Source organism: Pan paniscus, chromosome 4 (assembly GCF_029289425.2).
Source record: "Pan paniscus chromosome 4, NHGRI_mPanPan1-v2.0_pri, whole genome shotgun sequence".
Lineage (NCBI taxonomy): Eukaryota > Metazoa > Chordata > Mammalia > Primates > Hominidae > Pan > Pan paniscus.
This window is the reverse complement of record NC_073253.2, coordinates 75,211,889-75,233,358: the sequence shown is the minus strand read 5'-3', so window position 1 is coordinate 75,233,358 and position 21,470 is coordinate 75,211,889. Positions and strand designations below refer to the sequence as shown.

Here is a 21,470-nt window from a genome sequence, read left to right as displayed (position 1 = left end):
TCAGCAAAGGGTACAACTAACTCCCCGTTGGTTGCTAGGCTTCCTGGGCCAATGGAAGTAGAGTGGGCTTCTGCAAATGTCTGCACGTTTGGCCACTAGGATATTGGCTTGGCAGATCCCAGTAAATCTTCATTGACTCACTGCTTTACAATAAAAAGAGCATCACTTTGTACAGCATATAATCAATGGTGTGTCTTCCAAACATTCCTCTCTGAAATCATTAATGTTTAAAAAAAGAGATTGGGAAGTCAAAACTCAAAATGTTAGTCAATTTCTTTTTATCTGTGTAAACACTCTTCTTAGTAGTTTACCCATGATGGTTTTTCATCCTTGGCCTAGAAAACATCCTATTGTCACATATACATGCCTCTACACTCAGTTTGGGAGACAGAAATTAATATTACCATAAGAACAATAGAATTTGGAAGGGAAGTTTGATGCTTTGCCAATACTCTCAATTATAGCAATTGCCAGTTTATTTGCAAGTCAAAATATAAATGGCTTGGGATGCTTTCATGGGTGTGCCTAAGCAGAAGGCCTGACAAACATCTGAATGTGTTTTTGAATGTCTTTGATTGCCTAAAAGATCCTATTATAATATTTTCCTTTTTTTTTAAAGCTGTATAAGTGCATGTGCCCAGGCGAACAGAGCCCAAGTAAGGCTAGTGGGTCAGTATGGGGAGAGCAGTAGATTGTGTTCACTTTTATATCCCGTACAGTTCAAAAGAGGGGTTTCCTGCTTAGCACAAACGTTCTGAGAACACAGTAGCACTTAGCTCCTTACAGAATGAAGGATGAGTAACCAGGCAGGACTGCCTCTAAATGGCAGCCTTCACTCTCACCCTCCGTCCACATGTAGGGCACACTGAACTGTATGTCACTTGAGGTATTAATAAGAGCAAGGATAGGGGTTCCAAGATGGCCAAATAGGAACAGCTCCAGTCCACAGCTCCCAGCGTGAGCAATGCAGAAGACGGGTGATTTCTGCATTTCCAACTGAGGTACCGGGTTCATCTCACTGGGGCTTGTTGGACAGTGGGTGCAGCCCACGGAGTGTCAGTGGAAGCAGGGGGGCACATCGCCTCACCCAGGAAGTGCAAGGGGTCGGGAAATTCCCTTTACTAGCCAAGGGAAGCCGTGACAGACAGTACCTGGAAAATTGGGACACTCCCACTCTAATACTGCACTTTTCCAATGGTCTTAGCAAATGGCACACCAGGAGATTATATCCTGCCCCTGACTCGGAGGGTCCTATGCCCACGGAACCTCGCTCACTGCTAGCACAGCAGTCTGAGATCGAACTGCAAGGTGGCAGCAAGGGTGGGGAAGGGGCGTCCACCATTGCTGAGGCTTGACTAGGTAAACAAAGAGGCCAGGAAGCTCGAACTGGGTGGAGCCCACCGAGCTCAAGGACGCCTGCCTGTCTCTGGATACTCCACCACTGGGGGCAGGGCATAGCGAACAAAAGGCAGCAGAAACTTCTGCAGACTTAAATATTCCTGTCTGACAGCTTTGAAGAAAGTAGTGGTTCTCCCACCGTGGAATTTGAGATCGGAGAACAGACAGACTGCCTCCTCAAGTGGGTCCCTGACCCCCGAGTAGCCTAACTAGGAGACACTTCCCAGTAGGGGCCGACTGACACCTCATACACCCAGGTGCCCCTCTGAGACGAAGTTTCCAGAGGAAGGATCAGGCAGCAACATTTGCTGTTCTGCAATATTTGCTGTTCTGCAGCCTCTGCTGGTGATACTCAGGCAAACAGGTTCTGGAGTGGACCTCCAGCAAACTCCAACAGACCTGCAGCTGAGGGTCCTGACTGTTAGAAGGAAAACTAACAAACAGAAAGACATTCACACCAAAACTCCATCTGTACATCACCATCATCAAAGACCAAAGGTAGATAAAACCACAAAGATGGGGAGAAACCAGAGCAGAAAAGCTGAAAATTCTAAAAATCAGAGTGCCTCTTCTCCTCCAAAGGAATGCAGCTCCTCGCCAGCAATGGAACAAAGATGGACAGAGAATGATGTTGATGAGTTGACAGAAGTAGGCTTCAGATGATTGGCAATAACAAACTTCTCTGAGCTAAAGGAGGATGTTCAAACCCATCGCAAAGAAGCTAAAAACCTTGAAAAAGATTAGATGAATGGCTAACTAGAATAAACAGTGTAGAGAAGACCTTAAATACCTGATGAAGCTGAAAACCATGGCACGAGAACTATGTGATGCATGCACAAGCTTCAGTAGCTGATTTGATCAAATGGAAGAAAGGGTATCAGTGACTGAAGATCAAATGAATGAAATGAAGTGAGAAGAGAAGTTTAGAGAAAAAAAGAGTAAAAAGAAACAAAGCCTCCAAGAAATACGGGACTATGTGAAAAGACCAAATCTATGTCTGATTGGTGTACCTGAAAGTGACAGGGAGAATGGAACCAAGTTGGAAAACACTCTGCAGGATATTATCCAGGAGTACTTCCCCAACCTAGCAAGGCAGGCCAACATTCAAATTCAGTAAATACAGAGAACGCCACAAAGATACTCCTCGAGAAGAGCAACTCTAAGACACCTAATTGTCAGATTCACCAAAGTTGAAATGAAGGAAAAAACATTACGGGCAGCCAGAGAGAAAGGTTGGGTTACCCACAAAGGGAAGCCCATCAGACTAACAGTGGATCTCTCAGCAGAAACTCTACAAGCCAGAAGAGAGTGGGGGCCAATATTCAACATTCTTAAAGAAAAGAATTTTAAACCCAGAATTTCATATCCAGCCAAACTAAGCTTCATAAGTGAAGGAGAAATAAAATACTTTACAGACAAGCAAGTGCTGAAAGATTTTGTCACCACCAGGCCTGCCTTACAAGAGCTCCTGAAGGAAGCACTAAACATGGGAAGGAACAACTGGTACCAGCCACTGAAAAAACACACCAAATTGTAAAGACCGTCAAGGCTAGGAAGAAACTGCATCAACTAATGAGCAAAATAACCAGCTAACATCATAATGACAGGATCAAATTCACACATAACAATATTAACCTTAAATGTAAATGGGCTAAATGCTCCGATTAAAAGACACAGGCTGGCAAATTGGATAAAGAGTCAAGACCCATAAGTGTGCTATATTCAGAAGACCCACTTCTCATGCAGAGACACACATAGGCTCAAAATAAAGGGGTGGAGGAAGATCTACCAAGCAAATGGAAAACAAAGAAAATCAGGAGTTGTAATCCTACTCTCTGAGAAAACAGACTTTAAACCAACAAAGATCAAAAGAGACAAAGAAGGCCATTACATTATGGCAAAGGGATCAATTCAACAAGAAGAGCTACTATCCTAAATATACATGCACCCAATACAGGAGCACCCAGATTCATAAAGCAAGTCCTTAGAGACCTGCAAGGAGACTTATACTCCCACATAATACTAATGGGAGACTTTAACACCCCATTGTCAACATTAGACAGATCGATGACACAGAAAGTTAACAAGGATATTCAGGACTTGAACTCAGCTCTGCACCAAGTGGACCTAATAGACATTTACAGAACTCTCCACCCCAAATCAACAGAATATACATTCTTCTCAGCACCACACTGCACTTATTCCAAAATTGACCACATAGTTGGAAGTAAAGCACTCCTCAGCAAATGTAAAAGAACAGAAATTATAACAAACTGTCTCTCAGACCACAGTGCAATCAAATTAGAACCCAGGATTAAGAAACTCACTCAAAACCACACAACTACATGGAAACTGAACAACCTGCTCCTGAATGACTACTGGGTAAATAAGTAAATGAAGGCAGAAAGAAAGATGTTCTTTGAAACCAATGAGAACAAAGACACAACATACCAGAATCTCTGGGACACATTTAAAGCAGTGTGTAGAGGGAAATTTATAGCACTAAATGCCCACAAGAGAAAGCAGGAAAGATCTAAAATCAACACCCTAACATCACAATTAAAAGAACTAGAGAAGCAAGAGCAAACACATTCAAAAGCTAGCAGAAGGCAAGAAATAACTAAGATCAGAGCAGAACTGAAGGAGATAGAGACACAAAAAACTCTTCAAAAAATCAATGAAACCAGGAGCTGGTTTTTTGAAAAGATCAACAAAATTGATAGACCACTAGCAAGACTAATAAAGAAGAAAAGAGGGAAAAATCAAATAGATGCAATAAAAAATGATAAAGGGGATATCACCACCAATCCCACAGAAATACAAACTACCATCGGAGAATACTATAAACACCTCTATGCAAATAAACTAGAAAATCTAGAAGAAATGGATAAATTCCTGGAAACACACACCCTCCCAAGACTCAACCAGGAAGAAGTTGAGTCCCTGAATAGACCAATAACAGGTTCTGAAATCGAGGCAATAATTAATAGCCTACCAAGCAAAAAAAGTCCAGGAGCAGACGGATTCACAGCCGAGTCTACCAGAGGTGCAAAGAAGAGCTGATACCATTCCTTCTAAACTATTCCAATCAATAGAAAAAGAGGGAATCCTCCCTAACTCATTTCATGAGGCCAGCATCATCCTGATACCAAATCCTGGCAGAGACACAACAAAAAAAGAGAATTTTAGACCAATATCATTGATGAACATCGATGCAAAAATCTTCAATAAAACACTGGCAAACTGAATCCAGCAGCATATCAAAAAGCTTATCCACCACAATCAAGTTGGCTTCATCCCTGGGATGCAAGACTGGTCCAACATACACAAATCAATAAACGTAATCCAGCATATAAACAGAACCAACAACAAAAACCACATGATTATCTCAATAGATGCAGAAAAGGCCTTCGACAAAATTCAACACCCCTTCATGCCAAAAACTCTCAATAAACTAGGTATTGATGAAACATATCTCAAAAAAAGAAGAGCTATTTATGACAAACCCACAGCCAATATCATACTAAATGGGCAAAAACTGGAAGCATTCCCTTTGAAAACTGGCACAAGACAGGGATGCCCTCTCTCACCACTCCTATTCAACACAGTATTGGAAGTTCTGGCCAGGGCAATCAGGCAGGAGAAAGAAATAAAGGGTATTCAATTAGGAAAAGAGGAAGTCAAATTGTCCCTCTTTGCAGATGACATGATTGTACATTTAGAAAACCCCGTCGTCTCAGCCCAAAAGCTGATAAGCAACTTCAGCAAAGTCTCAGGATACAAAATCAATGTGCAAAAATCATAAGCATTCCTATACACCAATAAGAGATAAACAGAAAGCCAAATCATGAGTGAACTCTCATTCACAATTGCTTCAAAGAGAATAAAATATCTAGGAATCCAACTTACAAGGGATGTGAAGGACATCTTCAAGGAGAACTACAAACCACTGCTCAATGAAATAAAAGAGGACATAAACAAATGGAAGAACATTCCATGCTCATAGATAGGAATAATCAACATCATGAAAATGGCCATACTGCCCAAAGTAATTTCTAGATTCAATGCCATCCCCATCAAGCTACCAATGACTTTCTTCACGGAATTGGAAAAAACTACTTTAAAGTTCATAAGGACCCAAAAAAAGATCCCACATTGCCAAGACAATCCTAAGCCAAAAGAACAAAGCTGGAGGCATCATGCTGCCTGACTTCAAACTATACTACAAGGCTACAGTAACCAAAACAGCATGGTACTAATACCAAAACAGAGATACAGACCAATGGAACAGAACAGAGCCCTCAGAAATAATACCATGCATCTACAACCATCTGATCTTTGACAAACCTGACAAAAACAAGAAATGGGGAAAGGATTCTCTATTTGATAAATGGTGCTGGGGAAACTGGCTAGCCATATGTAGAAAGTTGAAACTGGATCCCTTCCTTACACCTTATACAAAAATTAACTCAAGATGGATTAAAGACTTAAATGTTAGACCTAAAACCATAAAAACCCTAGAAGAAAATCTAGGCAATACCATTCAGGACACAGGCATGGGCAAGGAATTCATGACCAACACACCAAAAGCAACAGCAACAAAAGCCAAAATTGACAAATGGTATCTAATTAAACTAAAGAACTTCTGCCCAGCAAAAGAAACCACCATCAGAGTGAACTGGCAACCTACAGAATGGGAGAAAATTTTTATAATCTACCCATCTGACAAAGGGCTAATATCCAGAATCTACAAAGAACTTACAAATTTACAAGAAAAAATCAAACAACCCCATCAAAAAGTTGGTGAAGGATATGAACAGACACTTCTCAAAAGAAGACATTTATGCAGCCAACAGACACCTGAAAAAATGCTCATCATCACTGGCCATCAGAGAAATGCAAATCAAAGCCACAATGAGATATCATCTCACACCAGTTAGAATGGCAATCATTAAAAAGCCAGGAAACAACAGGTGCTGGAGAGGATGTGGAGAAATAGGAACACTTTTACACTATTGGTGGGACTGTAAACTAGTTCAACCATTGTGGAAGACAGCGTGGCGATTCCTCAAGGATCTAGAACTGGAAATACCGTTTGACCCAGCCATCCCATTACTGGGTATATACCCAAGGGATTATAAATGATGCTGCTATAAAGACACATGCACACATATGTTTATTGCGGCACTATTCACAATAGCAAAGGCTTGGAGCCAACCCAAATGTCCATCAGTGATAGACTGGATTAAGAAAATGTGGCACATATACACCATGGAATACTATGCAGCCATAAAAAAGGATGAGCTCATGTCCTTTGTAGGGACATGGATGAAGCTGGAAACCATCACTCTGAGCAAACTATCACAAGGACAGAAAACCAAACACCACATGTTCTCACTCACAGATGGGATTTGAACAATGAGAACACTTGGACACAGGGTGGGGAACATCACACACCAGGGCCTGTCATTGGATGGGGGGAGGGGGTGATAGCATTAGGAGATATACCTAATGTAAATGATGGGTTAATGGGTGCAGCACACCAACATGGCACATGTATACATATGTAACAAACCTGCATGTTGTGCACATGTACCCTAAAACTTAAAGTATAATAAAAAAAATAAGAGCAAGGATATTTTGAGTAGACAGGAGTGAGGGGCTCTATAGAACATTTCATAGCAGACACTTGGCAAAATTCCTTATTAAGCATCTTTGTATTTGCCCTCAAAGTTCCTCCCCTATCAGTTGTCATATCTTGCCCCTTTATCTTTCCTCACACCTCTCTAAAATCCCCTCTAAAATAAAATAAAATTCTCTCTATAGTCCCAAGCAATCCTGCAATCAGCATCAGCTTGCATATCTCACTCACCAATGGCAGGCTCATTTCTAGAGACATGGTAACCATCTAGTGTTCCTCAAAGTCAACCCCATGGGGGATCTTAGCCTTCCCACCATGTGGCCTGTTAAAGTCTTTTTCCCACAAAAATTGCTGTCTTTCTATGCAGGAATATAGCTGCCAGGAAAATGTGATTTCTCCATACTGTTTCAGAAACAATAGGAATTGCCACATTGTCCCCCAACAGAAAGCTGGGCTGCTTCTCATGCTAAGTTTCAGATTACCCTCTTTCAGGCATGGACATCCCTGGGTTCTCCAAAGCTGGATCATGCCCTGTCTACAAAACACCCAGAACCTGACCTTACCGTGGCACTGATAATGAATCTTGACCTATCTTTCTCTGTACCCCCACCCCATCCCAGGCTAGTAGCTCATTGCTCTGTGTGTGTTTCTTTCATATCTCCCATGCTTAATGCAAAACTCGAAACATAGAAGGTATTCAATAAATGGTTCTGAATAAATGAAATATATGTGGTGTAGTTGTATTTAGAGGGCAACTGGTAAGAACTTTATGCTCTAAAGAGCTGTTAATCATTGGAATATGTGATTGAGGGAGGTAATGCCTTTTCCATCTTGGATGGTTTAAAAATTGATAATAATGGCAACATATATTTTAATACAATTTTAGTTTTCAAAGTATTTTCATATAAAATATTTTATTTAATTCTCTTCCCAACCCCGTGAGATTTCCGGATGGTAACACTGAGTTTGTAAACACTTCTAGCTGCTAGATGGTAGAGGTGGGACAGATGTTTTATCTTTTGAATATAAATTGGTGTATCCTTTTAGGGTAATATATTTTAAAAGCCTTAAGAATGTAGATACACTTTGAATCACAAAATAGGCTTCTAGAAATTTATCCCAAATGAACAGAAACAAAAACAATTCTGTACAAAGAGAACCCTACCCTCCTACTTCTAGAATCCAATATTCTGCTTTCATTTTGGTATTTATAAAAACAGAATCATGGGGAAGAGATCTAAATATCAAACCATAAGGGATTGTTTACCTAGATCATGTTACAGTCATATAATGAAATATTATTTAATCTTTAAAGTAATGTGATAAACCAATGATATAGAAACATGGAAAAAGTAAAAAAGAAATTGAATACAGAAAGTAGATGTGTTTGATCCCAATCTAATATACATATCTCTATATGTGCACAGAAGAAAGACTGGAAATATATATCGGGAGTAGCTGTTTCTGGGAGGATGATTCTAAAATAAAATGTTATTACTTTTGTAATAAAATAAAAAGCTATTACTAGCGTAATCGAGGAGGAAAATCCCAACAAAAAATTTTAACACCACAAAAACAACTCCGAAATGAAAACCTGGCATTCAGTGGTGCAAATACATGGAAAAGCTCCCCTCTAGGTTAGAAGATAGAAATTACTTGTATGTTTGTGGCAAAATTTTCAGCAGTTGCTGACAGCCGACCTCCCTGTGTTAATCAGGGTGAATGGCTGAGCCTGTGCCCTGCTTCTTAGCCTGTGTTGAATGATTTAAAACGCTTTTGATACTCATGGCTTGCTCACTTGTTTTCCCCTACTTCTCTGAATTCCATCACTGTGTCTGTCTTAGGGTTATTTGAAATACCTAAGGCTGGCCATTATTTTTTGTTAAACTTCTGATAAGTGGGTAAAAGGTAATTTCATTGAAAAACTCATTTTTCAGAGCCTCAAAGAAGGGCTGGGTCGTCTTATTAAAAAGGCGTTTAATAAATTCAGTAGGGCTCTCTCTGAGAAGCTGGGTGCTTATTTTACTCTGGCCCCTGGGCTTCTGCTAGTCCTTGTCATGCAAAGCAAGAGGAACCGGAAGTTGAAAGAGTGGTAAACAGGGAAAGAGGGTAGAGAAAGAGGAGAAAGCAGGAGGATGTGGAAGTTCAAAGGCAGGTGGGCTAGGGGAGCGAAAGCACTGGGCTCAAGGTGAAAACTCCACTTCTTTGCCTATTGCCAGGGGTTTGAGCATCCCTACCACCTCCTGACATTACTACCAGTCCCAAAGTCCCTCTCTCCCTCATGACTTTGGTCCATCTTGTACAAATACAGCCTGTGTCTACCTGATTTAGTCACCTCTCATGGACAATATGGTCTTTCAGACTTGCTTCATTCAAAACATCTGGGCTATTTATCTAGCAAGATAATTGCTTGTCTCTCTTACTGGCTTATATTCATTCTTTTTTTCCCCATTTTATTCAGCTTCCCTCAGGAGCCCTTTCTTTGCAGAAAAGTCATCTGTCCAACCAGAGTATTAATAGTCAGGGCCCTTAGCGAGGCTGGTCTGGGAGTGGGGCAATTCATACTCCCAGAGCAACTTGTGGGGAAGAGGGAGGGAAACCATGATCCAGCTCTTTACAATGCATTTTGAGAAAATGTAGAGTTGACCTATGTAGTGGCTGGAACATCCATCCATCCACCCACCCACCCACCCATCCATCCATCCATCAACCTACCCACCCATCTTTCCATCAATCCATCAACCCGCCCACCCATTTATCCACCCACCCATTTATCCATCCATCTATCTATCCATCCCTCCATCCACCCACCCATCTATCCATCCATCCATCCATTAACCTACCCACCCATCTTTCCATCCATCCATCAACCACCCACCCATTTATCCACCCACCCATTTATCCATCCATCCATCCATCCATCCACCCACCCATCTATGCATCCATCCATCCATTAACCCACCCACCCATCTTTCCATCCATCTATCAACCTACCCACCCATTTATCCATCCATCCATCCATCCATCCATCCATCCATCCATCCACCCACCCACCTATCCATCCATCCATCCATCCATCCATCCATCCATCCATCCATTCATCCATCCACCCACCAACCTATCTATCCACCCATCCATTTGTCTATCCATCCATCCATCCATCCATCCATCCATCCATCCATTCATCAATCTACCCACCCACTCATCTGTTAATCCTTCAACAAATATCAACTGAGCATCTATGATGCAGGGGTAGGGTCCTAAGAATACAATGTTTTGCTGAAACAAACCTCCTAGTACTTCCAGTCTCCTGAAGAGAGGAGCTAATAAAACAGTTCAATGTAAATGATGCAAGTGCTAAGGAGGAGCCCTGCAGGTACCATGAGAACACATAGCGGGCAGATTTGACCTGGCCTAGGAGGCCAGGAGGGGTTGCCTGGGGAGGCTGCTTCGGGAGAAGGAGGAGTAGAAAGCCCCTTTTCTTTATCATAGCCCTGAGTATAGCTGGGTCTGGCAGACACTGCTGGTTGCTTCTCCAACACCCACTTCTGCCTTCATTTTTGTTAGGTATCCAGTTTTGTTAGGTATCAGACATCTAGCCCCAGGGGATGAGGAGGTATCAGTCTAAGCTAACCATGGTGATCTCACTTGGCTTTTGCCTGTGATTGGTTTAGGAATGTTCTTGACATTGAGGCCTAGCAGAAGTCTTCAAGGGCTCGGTTCTCAGCTTGGAGTTGGATGTGAACTGACTTTGCAGCATGATCCATGGGTAGGCACACACTTTGGAGCTGACACATTTAGGGACTTGGACAGGTACCAAGTAACCCCATCGCTTGAGAGAGACAGAATAGGTGGTTGTTTTCTAGAGCTGGTCCTGTCATTCATCAGCCACATTGAATTTGGCATGTCTTTTCCTCTTTCTGAGCATGAGTATCTTTTAATGTAAAGTGTCGAGAGGGTCACATGTGCCCTGCTTTCCTCAGTCAACTGTTGTGAGGATGAAATAAATGATATTTTTGTGCAAGCATGCCACATGGCTGCAAAGTGCTATTGAAGCGTGAACCACTGTCATTGGCAAGGCTTGATAAATGCTCCACCATCATCAGTTGGGGTTACAATTGCTCCTTGGAACCCTCCAGGCTCCTCAGATTTTTCTGAGTGGAGGCCTAATTTCAGATGGACAAGATGCTCCTCTTCCTTGAAATGTCTTTTGACTTGGAAACTCATTGCTCTAAGTGGGCTCCAGGAGACTGCCTGGCTCCTTGTGTCACTAGGGTGGAGATTTCCCTTTGTCTGAGAGCCCAGTGGCTCCCGTATGTGAGTGAAACTCTGAGTCCCTCTTGCCTCAGGATTCAGGATGGGGTCTTTTGCTTCATCAGAAGCCCACAGAACTCAGAGGCCATCCAATGGAGGAAATGGGCTACAAAGCCGACCCCAGTGGCTCCTCTCTTTCCATTTGTTAACATAAAGAGTTTGGGTGCGGCAGATGCATGTTTGCTCAGGGCTGGGCCTGAGCTTTGGCTCCCTTCCCTTTTGGAATTCGGTTCCTTCTACTCTTCTCTATCCCTGCCCACAGAGCTGGTGATGTTGGGCTGCACCTCTTTTCCAGAACTCTCTGCTGGAAGTACCAGCCTCCATCTCGAGACATGCTATTCAGTAGAACTTTCAATCACGGTAGAAATGTCCAATGGATTTCCTTTGTCCAATGGTGGTAGCCACAAGCCACATGAGGCTGGCAAACATTTGAAATGTACTCAATGTGACTGAGGCATGAAATTTTTAATATTATTTAATTTCAATTTATTTATATTTAAATTGCTACAAGTAGCTAGTGGCTTGTGTATCAGACAGTACAGGTCTAGAGCTCAATATCCCAATCGTTTCAGTCTCTCCATTGCAATCAAAATTAATTTGTCCTGTGTCCCAATCCCAAGGCTCTCTTCTTAGAGAAGCACCAGCAAGACGATCTCATAAACAAATTGCTATCTATAAATTAAGGCCTTTCTCACTTAGGTACATGTGTAGGTTTTGAGTAATGCCACAATTTAGTCAAAGCAGAGGCTCAAATGATAGGAATTTGAGAAACTATAACAGGTAAGTGGTGGAGGAAAATATTATAAGTATAGAGCTTTAAATGAACTTCAAAGCACACCCTATGGGTGGACACATCCTCCCGAGGACCCTGGGCTGCTTCTAATCTCCTCTTGGCTTCTTGCAGTCTGGAGAGAGTTAAGGGCAGAAGAGTGCAGATGGGAGCCTGGGAAAGGGCTGGAGGTGGGAGGGTTGGAATGGGCAGAGCCTGAAGGATGCCAGGGCTCTTGCAAAAGAATCTGGTATGCCAGGCAAAGAGACAGTTTGTTCCACCCTGGGTGGGTATGGGGCATGAGGGAGTGATTGTTAGGGAGTGATGATTACCACTGGGACAGGACTGGAAAGTTAACAATTAAGTTAGAGGGACCAGACATCATATAAAAGGCTGCAAAATGGACTGCGGCACTTTGGGTCTAGTCTTGGACAGGAATTGCAATTTTACTCTTAACTTTTAATCCCCTCTTTTAAGGAGGTTCCCCCCCTCTGAATTCTTCTATGAATATTGCTTTCTGGATATTCTTTTCACCCTGAAACTGAGCTGTGTTTCTGTTTCTCTTGGATGACCATGTAACTGCTTTCAAGTTCCTGCCTGTGATTTCACAGATAGCCACTGGAATCAGAAGTATCTTTGTAATCCAAACACCAGGTTGGGAAAGGGTGGAGGATGATGGAGGCTGGGTGCAGGGGTCAGGGAAGATCAATCAGAGGAATAAAAGGTCTATGAGGTGCACTTAAAGATGAATAGGAAGTGTGTGTACAAACCCTAGGGCTTTGGAATTTCCTTTTAGGGCCTTGGTTTGCCAATTGGTACCACAGATAAATCTGCTACTGCCACCTTATCTACTCTATACTATTTGGTTAATTTTTTTTAAAAAAGGATTTCTGGTTAAGCCACTCTTTAGAATGGTGACCCGTTTGCTGTAAAAAGTTAAAATTATATAAAATGAAGTGGAGAATATGTCTCAAATCTTTTAAGCAATAATGTTGTCTATGAATACATGTCTATGAATAATGAATACACACACAAATACAAAGTAGCGGCCAAATTTTCTGGGAGCTTTGCAACACAGCTCTGACTACTGGGTGCTTTCTGACCTCTTCAAACTCTTAAAGGAAAGGTCCACTCAGTATTCAGCATTGCCCTGTTCTCCTTCATTTGCCTTTCCTTCCAGTAAATAGCGTGAGGCATTTGGCATCAAGGGGTAGAAGCCAAGACTGGAGAAAGCAACTCAGAGAAGTCTGAATGGGTCGATTCACCACTTCCAATGTTACCAGATGCTCCTGGGCAGGGCTATTATGCTGTGGGGCACTCTTGTACCCAGAGCGTTTTGATGACTGATGGCACTTCTTCTGCAAGTATTGCTAATGTTATTGTGAACACTATAAATTTCAGTCGATTTCCATGAGAAACAAAAGCTTCTGCTGGGCTGAGGCAACTTAAAGCAGTGGTTTTTGGTAGGATAATTTTGTCCCCACCTGGAAGACATTTGGCAAAGCCTGGAAACATTATTTTATTGTTACTTCTGTTGGGGGGAGTTTTGTCCTCCTTGGAACTGTCTGGAGATGTCATTGGTTGTTAGAGCTGGGGTGGGGTGGTGTCCTTCTGGTATTTAGTGGGAGACACCAGGAATGCTGCCGAGCATCAAATGATGCACAGAGGAGCCCCACTACCCAAAACGATCTGACCCAGAATGGCTACAGTGTTGTTTGAGAAACCCTGGACCAGAGGGCAAGTTCAGGCTCAGATCTTGACACCAAAGCGGCATGATGGCTCTCAAGGGGCTATCATGTTTCAATGTGGGAAGACTAGTAAGTTCCCTTAGATGGCCCCAAGAAGTCCCAGGAAAATTTTGTCTAGGATTTTCTTCAACCAATAACTTCCTCATTTTCCTATCTTCCTGGCTCCTTAACTTCCTCTGAATGAGAGAGTACAGCCTCAAAGTCGTACATGTCGAGCTCATCTCAGTGGGTCCAGATCCCATTTGACTGTAGTGTAGACAGAGGGAAGTCAGGGGGCTTGGTTTCTCCATCTGTAAAATGGAGTCGTAATACTTCATGATCTATTTGCTAAGCAGTCCTGGCAGCCTAGGGTTTCCTTGCCACTGGCAGATGAGAGAAGACCCAGAGCCTGTCACACGTGAGTCCTGCCATGAGGGCTGGGAGGAAGGAGACACAGCAGTAACATTACGGGGCCCAGAAAGCTGTGGCAAGAATTTATGTAGAGTTGCTTAAGAAAATAAAAGCAAGCACAATATTTCTCTCTCTGATTATAAAAGTAACATAGTCATTGTCGATAATCTCTCAATTACAGAAAACTACAAGGAGAAAATAAAAATCTCTCATGATTGCACCACTAGGAGATATCAGCTATTAAAAGCTTTGGTATTTTCTTTGAGAAAAACAGAAAAGGATGAACATCAGGTTTTCTGAGCTGGACAGGCTGGGGAGATTGAAACAGCCTTTGAAGACAGCAGAATGTGCCAGTGTAGAGATTGACTGGTTTGAGATGATATTCTGTAAACCAAGATAGTTGAGCCCCTGCCCTGGATGAAACGGACAGTGGGGCAGATGGGTGGTGTGACCGAGGGGCATGAGAACAAGTCCCCCTTACCTTCAGGGTTCATGTGGAAAGCATCCTCAGTGTTCGCCTCCATGAATAGGAGAGTTCTTTAGCTGAAAGAGGAAATGATTCATTTTAGCTCCAAGATGACAAAACGGGAGATTCCATTTCTGGCTCACTCTGCAGTATGTAGCATGGCTGAACATTGGCCCCTCAGTGATAGGCATGAGACAGCTCTAGTGTTCTGGAATTAGTTTTTTGGCAGCTTTATTTTGAAGTAATTTTAATCTTACAGAAAAGTTATAAAATAGTAAAAAAAAAAAAATCTCATATACCCTTGACCCACATACCTCAATTGTTACTATTTTACCACATCTGATTTATAATCTTTCTTCTCTGTATATAAAAGTTACTTCCTAATTATTTGTGAACTAGTCACAGTCATGATGCATGTTTACCCCTAAATATTTCAGTGTGTTTTCCTAAGAACAAGGACAATTCTCCTACATAAATGTAGTACAATAATTAACGTCGGAAAATTAACATCGACACAGTATTATTACCTAATCTATAGAGCTTACTCAAATTTTGCCAGTTATCCTAGTTGGGATTAGATTTCATAAAATTTGGTCCTGGAGACTTTAATGAAATTTCTTAACAAATTCTGACATAGTTATAGATGAACTGGAATTCTGGGTTTTGTATAAGAACTTTCAGACTCTGGGGACTGACTGGCCTGAGTCTCAGAGGCGTGAAGGGTCAACTGTTAGAGGTACGGATCTTTTTTTTTTTTTTTGACAGGGTCTTACTGTGTCTCCCAGGCTGGAGTGCAATGGCGCAATCACAGCTCACTGCAACTTCAACCTCCCCAGGCTCAGGTGATTCTCCCATTTCACCCGCCCCCTGCCCCAAGTAGCTGGGACTACAGGCACATGTCATTACACCTGGCGAAGTTTTTGTATTTTTAGTAGAGATAGGGTTTTGCCATGTTGGCCAGGCTGGTCTCAAACTCCTGGCCTCAATGATCTGCCTGCCTCGTACTCCCAAAGTGCTGGGATTATAGGTGTGAGCCACCATCCCCAGCCTACAGCTACTTTTTAAAATGGGCTTCGATATATATGAACAGCAATTCATAATTTAATGCCCAGTTTTGTCTTGCCCATTCCAAGCAAAGGCAAATAATCTAACCAGAGTAGCAGACAAAATAATGCTTTTTCTAAGTCTTCAAAATCCAGAATCTTCAGGATTATTCCTTGAGGAAGCCAGTGCTGAATATTCTCCATGCTGACTCAATGGACAGAGGAGGAGGTAACTGGCAGGAAGCTGTGGTTGGCCATTAGCACCCTCATGCCATTGACAACCTCTCTCTCTCTCTCTCTCACACACACACACACACACCACTTTCTCAACATTGCTGCATTGGCATGATCAATCAAGAGCCTGGAAGTCTTTACAATCAAAGGCTACCATGTGACAAGGGCCATCTGAGCATAAGACAGCCAGCCCCAAGGCATTTGATAATAAGGGGTCTGTTGGATCCAGAGCCTGTGACACAGATGTCTGGGGCACGTTTCTTAGGAGCCACTCATTTTTCTCCATAGGGTGCAGTGACACTAAATTTTCTGTTTAAAAAAATTTTAGATTCTAAGAATTATTTTAGAACTTAAAGTTCTCTCTTTGATTAGAGTTGTCCTGTTCTGCTCAGAGCAAATCCTGCTCCGTTCTGTCATCTCCCAAATAAGATCCAGACTGTTTTTACACTCTTGGCAGAAACACTGAGGGTTCAGCGAGGGAGTGGAGAACCAGGACAAGGGCTGTGCTGGGGGTGGGACATCTGGAACAGCAGATAGCAGCAGTGAGGGCTTCGGGGCAGGCGGGCATAAAGGGATGGCTTCTGCAGTTCAACAAACACTTATTGAGTGACAGGCCCTGGGCCCACTTGGTCCATTCATCTACTATTCATTCAGCATTTATGAAATGCTTGGCTTACCACTTAGCCCTTGTCATCCTCTGCCCTGGCTCCCACGTCTATTCTTTACCTGCTCTGTGCCCTGTGAGTCTGACTCCTGTGCCCTCCAGCTTCAAGTAGGGTTCTACCCACAGTGGGTAGAGCATGGAGATGGGCATATCAGGGTATTGATTTCCCTCCCTCCCTGCCTGCCTTAGAGAGTGGTGCTAGCCGTGGTTGTGTGTCTTTTACCACAAGACTAGTTAAGCAGTCATGACTCCAGCTGTCACTGGGCCCTAGCAAAATTCTTCCCTCTCCACTCTTCTTTATGCAGATAGGGGGGTGACAAATTCCCTTGTTCTTCTAACCCTACCCCTGGGCATGTAAAGAGTCTCTTTACATTCTCTTCAAAATCCTAGCTGCGCATGCCATCCTTTTTCTGTCTGACCCTAAGATGGCCCTTGAATATGTGCTAAATTGTGCCTGATTGCTCTGGACAAGCAAGAAAGGTGTAAAATTTTGTATATACTTCCTAACATGAGGATATACCATTATGGGGTGGGGTCCCAACATGAGGATATACCATTATGGGGTGGGGAGACATAATTTAATAGAAGCTCCTGGGAGAAATAACTCACAGATTTCATCTTTTATATACTTGAGTATTGTGTGTCAGTCAAAGACCAACCTGATCTCTGGTCACATTATTTGAAGTATGGCATCCAGAACAGGGGAGGTGATAGTACTACTTAGTTCTGTGAATTCTACATTAGCTCCCACTTGGAGTACTGTGCTCATTTCCCTGCTCCTCACTTTAGGAAAAAGCATGTTGTTTATCTTCAAATTCTGTCACATAAAGCAGAAGTTGAGAGAGTTTTTCTTCAAGAGCCAAATAGTAAATATTTTCAGCTTTGTAGGCTGAAATGTTCCAAGTACTCTGTTACTGTAGTACAAAAGCAGCCGTAGACAACATGTACATGAATAAGCTTGGCTGTGTTCCAATAAAACTTTATTTATATAAATAAATGGGCTGGATCTGGCCTGCAGGCATTACTTTGCTGACCTCTGATAGAAGAGTGCAAAATGAATTTATTCTAGAGGTGCCCAGAAGGCAGAAGTTTGATCAATGTGTAAAAACCATGGGGTGGTAGATTTGTGCTAATTTTAAGATCATTCTAGTGGTGACTACTGTTCCCAAAGAGAATCATCTGTTTCATAAGTCAGTGAGTTTCTTGTCATTATAGGGGTTCAAAGCAAAGGCTGAGTGTTTTAGAAGAATTTTCTGCAGAGCATGGAGAGTAAGTTGGATGATGTGGGAGGTAACACTGCCTCACATTTCTGTATCTTCAGCATGGTACAGTGCACACATAGTAAGTCTTCTCAGTTCTATGTTCCTAGAGGGAAGGGGCTGTGTCATATCCATCCTTGCATCCCACCCCCTCCTGAAAGCCTAGTATAGTGCTTTAAATATGGTGGGTGTGACCAATACATTTTTTTTGTCAGCCTGACTCTTTAAATCAAATCTTGCTGACAGACTAATTGTACTAATTTGTCTTTAGTACAATCATCACTACCAGCCATATTAAATAATTCAATTACCTCTGATAAGCTTCAACATTTGAGGACTTTCACCGAAAATAATAGACAACATTTACTAAGTTCTTAAAATATGCCAGCTATCATGCTAAGAACCTTACAGGCATTATCTTATTTAATGCTCCCCAAAATCTATGAGGTAGGCACTATTATTACCCCTACTTTATTGATGAAGAAACTGAAATTCAGAGAAGACTCATAGCTAAGAAGTTGCATATCCAAAACTAATCGAGAACTCTTTGATGCCAAAGGCTGTGCTCCAACCACAATTCCATTCTGCTTCTGAGTCATTCACTTATTCTTTCATTCACTCAGTATTCAACAAATACCAATTGGTTGCCTACTATTTGCCAAATAGTATTTTAGGTGCTGATGATAGAGCTGTGGATATAAACAGGTCAAGTCCATGCTCTGAAGAAACTTACATTCTGGGTGGAATAAAGTGGGAGTTGAGGCCAGGCGCGGTGGCTCACGCCTGTAATCCCAGCACTTTGGGAGGCTGAGGCGGGCGGATCACGAGGTCAGGAGATCGAGACCATCCTAGCTAACACGGTGAAACCCCGTTTCTACTAAAAATAGAAAAAATTAGCCGGGTGTGGTGGCGGGCGCCTGTAGTCCCAGCTACTCGGGAGGCTGAGGCAGGAGAATGGCGTGAACCCAGGAGGCGGAGCTTGCAGTGAGCTGAGATCGGGCCACCGTCTCAAAAAAAAAAAAAAAAAAAAAAAAAAAAAAAAAAAAGTGGGAGTTGATACACAATTAACAAATGAGAAAATAATACATGGTAATTCATCACAAGACATGAGGAGATTAAAAAGACAATAAATATTTCTCGTCCACACTAGAATCACAGATATAATCCTAATTGATGGATTTAGCAAGACATGGAGATTAAAAAGATAATAAATACTTCTTGTCCACACCAGAACCACAGGTATAATCCTAATTGATGAATTTACTGAAGTTCGTTCTTGTTTTTTTTTTTCTTCAACTTTTAAGTCCTGGGGTACATGCTCAGGGTGTGCAGGTTTGTTACATAGGTAAACATGTGCCGTGGTGGTTTGCTGCACAGATCAACCCATCACCCAGGTATTAAGCCCAACATCCATTAGCTATTCTTCCCGATGCTCTCCCTCCCCACGCCCTGATAGGCCCCAGTGTGTGTTGTTCCCCCAACCTGCTGCCCTATGTGTCCATATGTTCTCATCGTTCAGCTCCCACTTATAAGTGAGAACATGCGGTGTTTGGTTTTCTGTTTCTGAGCTCTTTCTTGTTTACTGACATTAGCCCAAGATTAGTCTTTTGTCCTGACAAATTGTCAGATAAACTGACATTAGGCCAATGTTAGTCTTTAGTCCTGACAAATTGTCAGATAAACTCAGATTCAGAAAGAAATCTGCAAGATTTCTGGCAATTGATAGAGATTACATATGGCAATTTATAGACATGCATGTGGAGCTCTTGAATGAAAAGGAAGTTTATCCAATAAAACACTTGGGAATCACTCTTTTGGGGGCAGGCTGAGCTTGAGCAGAAGCAAGCACATCCACTTGAGTCAAAGGCATGGGCCTTGTTTAGGAGTAGAGGTACCAGGGTGGCTGAGAGTGGAGGAACCAAAGGGGAATTACAAAATCTTGATTGAGATTGAGATGGAGACAGAGGGAGCAAGATAAATAGGGTAAAGTCAAGTCAACTCTCAGGTCCAATTGGCAAGTGTTGACTGGGAATGGGAGACAGTGCCCAAAGGTCAGGGGTGGAGTAAACACAAGCCCAGATGAGGAAGCGAAAGAATCCAATATTTTGTTTGTGTCTTGATGGGTGCCAACTACAAGGGGTAGGTGTGGGTGGCCTAGTTACAGGTGAAGGATAGGAATTGACAAATAGTAGTAATCCTTTTGCAATTCCAGAATTCCTTTCGTTAGTGGATTGTAAAATGATTTTCAGATTAGAGACTCCTGACAGCATCAGCATAATCTTACTTTTAAAAATGGCTAAAAAACAGAAAGACAGCAGTTAGTTAACATTTATTGGCTGCCAGACATTGTTTCTAAGCACTTTAATGCTTTATTTCATTTAATCTTCATAAGTACACTTTGAGAACCAAGCTTCTTAATAGGGAGCTAATTAAAGAATGACTAAAAACATAAGTGACATTTGGAGGGAACTTGTAAAATGTCATCATTGAAAATGAGTCCTAGTTATTCATGTATTGATTTGTTCACTCTCATATTTATTCAGCCTGTAATAATTGGGCACCTAATACATGTTGGGTGCTATCCTAGGGCCTTTGCCTGGATGATGTTATTGATTTCATTGTTTAACAGAGAGACAGTGGAGGGAGCAAGGGATTTTGAGTCAGAAAATCTAAGTTCTGTTTCTAACTCTAACTGGTCCCGTGGTCCTTGGAAAAGTCAGGCTGCTTCTCTCTTTAATGTGTTCTGATGTAAAACAAGGAGCTAAGCTGCTTGAGGTCTTTTAGAATTTACTGTTAAAGTATTCAGTAGCTTTATAGTACATTGACGCTTATAATAAATACTCACTTATAGTCTGTCATTCTACCCTCCCACCCCCATCAGGGAAATCATAGTATTTATGAGGCTTTAAACGTGGAAACTTGTCAGGGATTGGACCAAGTTCCTCTGCTCTTTTCACTGAATTCCTCTGCCTTCCATGTAGGAATTTGTGTTTAATTTCTAAAAAGAATTATAACAGAGCTGGGGGAAGATGTCAGAGGAAAAGGGAAAGATATAGATGATATAGAAGACAAGGAGAAGTTAAGACTGGGAAGGACAATGGAGCTTTGTGCCCTGTCTCTGAAATCATTCAGGGCTGCTATAATCATCAAAAAAATGTATCCAAAGGCACAAGAAGAGAGACCTTCCAACTGGTGGAAATTACATTAAGGCAAATTTGGGTTCAGTAAAATGGTAGAGGAGTTCTTTACCGGACATTCCGATTGCTCATGGCTGGGCAGAGCTAAAACAAATGGGTCATATTACAAGGCAAAGTAGCTTTTTAATTTTAAGGCCCACCAGTCAATAGACTGCTACGGCCAAGGATGAAATGGGCCACTCTGGTAGGAGGTGAGCTCCTCCTCATGGTGCATGCTTATGCTGAGACAACGTAAAATCCTAGAGGGGTTAGCAACTTGGATCAGGGCTACAAGACCAGGAAAGGGACTTTCAACTCCGAAATGCTATGACTGTAAGAGGCAGGAGGCTTACAGTTTTATCTGTAGT

The 21,470-nt window shown here is 42.1% G+C and overlaps 1 protein-coding gene across 1 annotated transcript in view; it reads right to left on the bottom strand.

The window, feature by feature from the left end:
- The window catches only part of PRLR (prolactin receptor), a 180,451-nt gene that overhangs the window by 54,149 nt on the left and 104,832 nt on the right, over positions 1-21,470 (bottom strand). Inside the window, exon 2 of the mRNA XM_003806664.6 lies at positions 14,742-14,803. The gene's annotated coding sequence lies outside the window, so the exon portion shown is untranslated. The remainder of the gene's footprint in view (positions 1-14,741; positions 14,804-21,470) is intronic.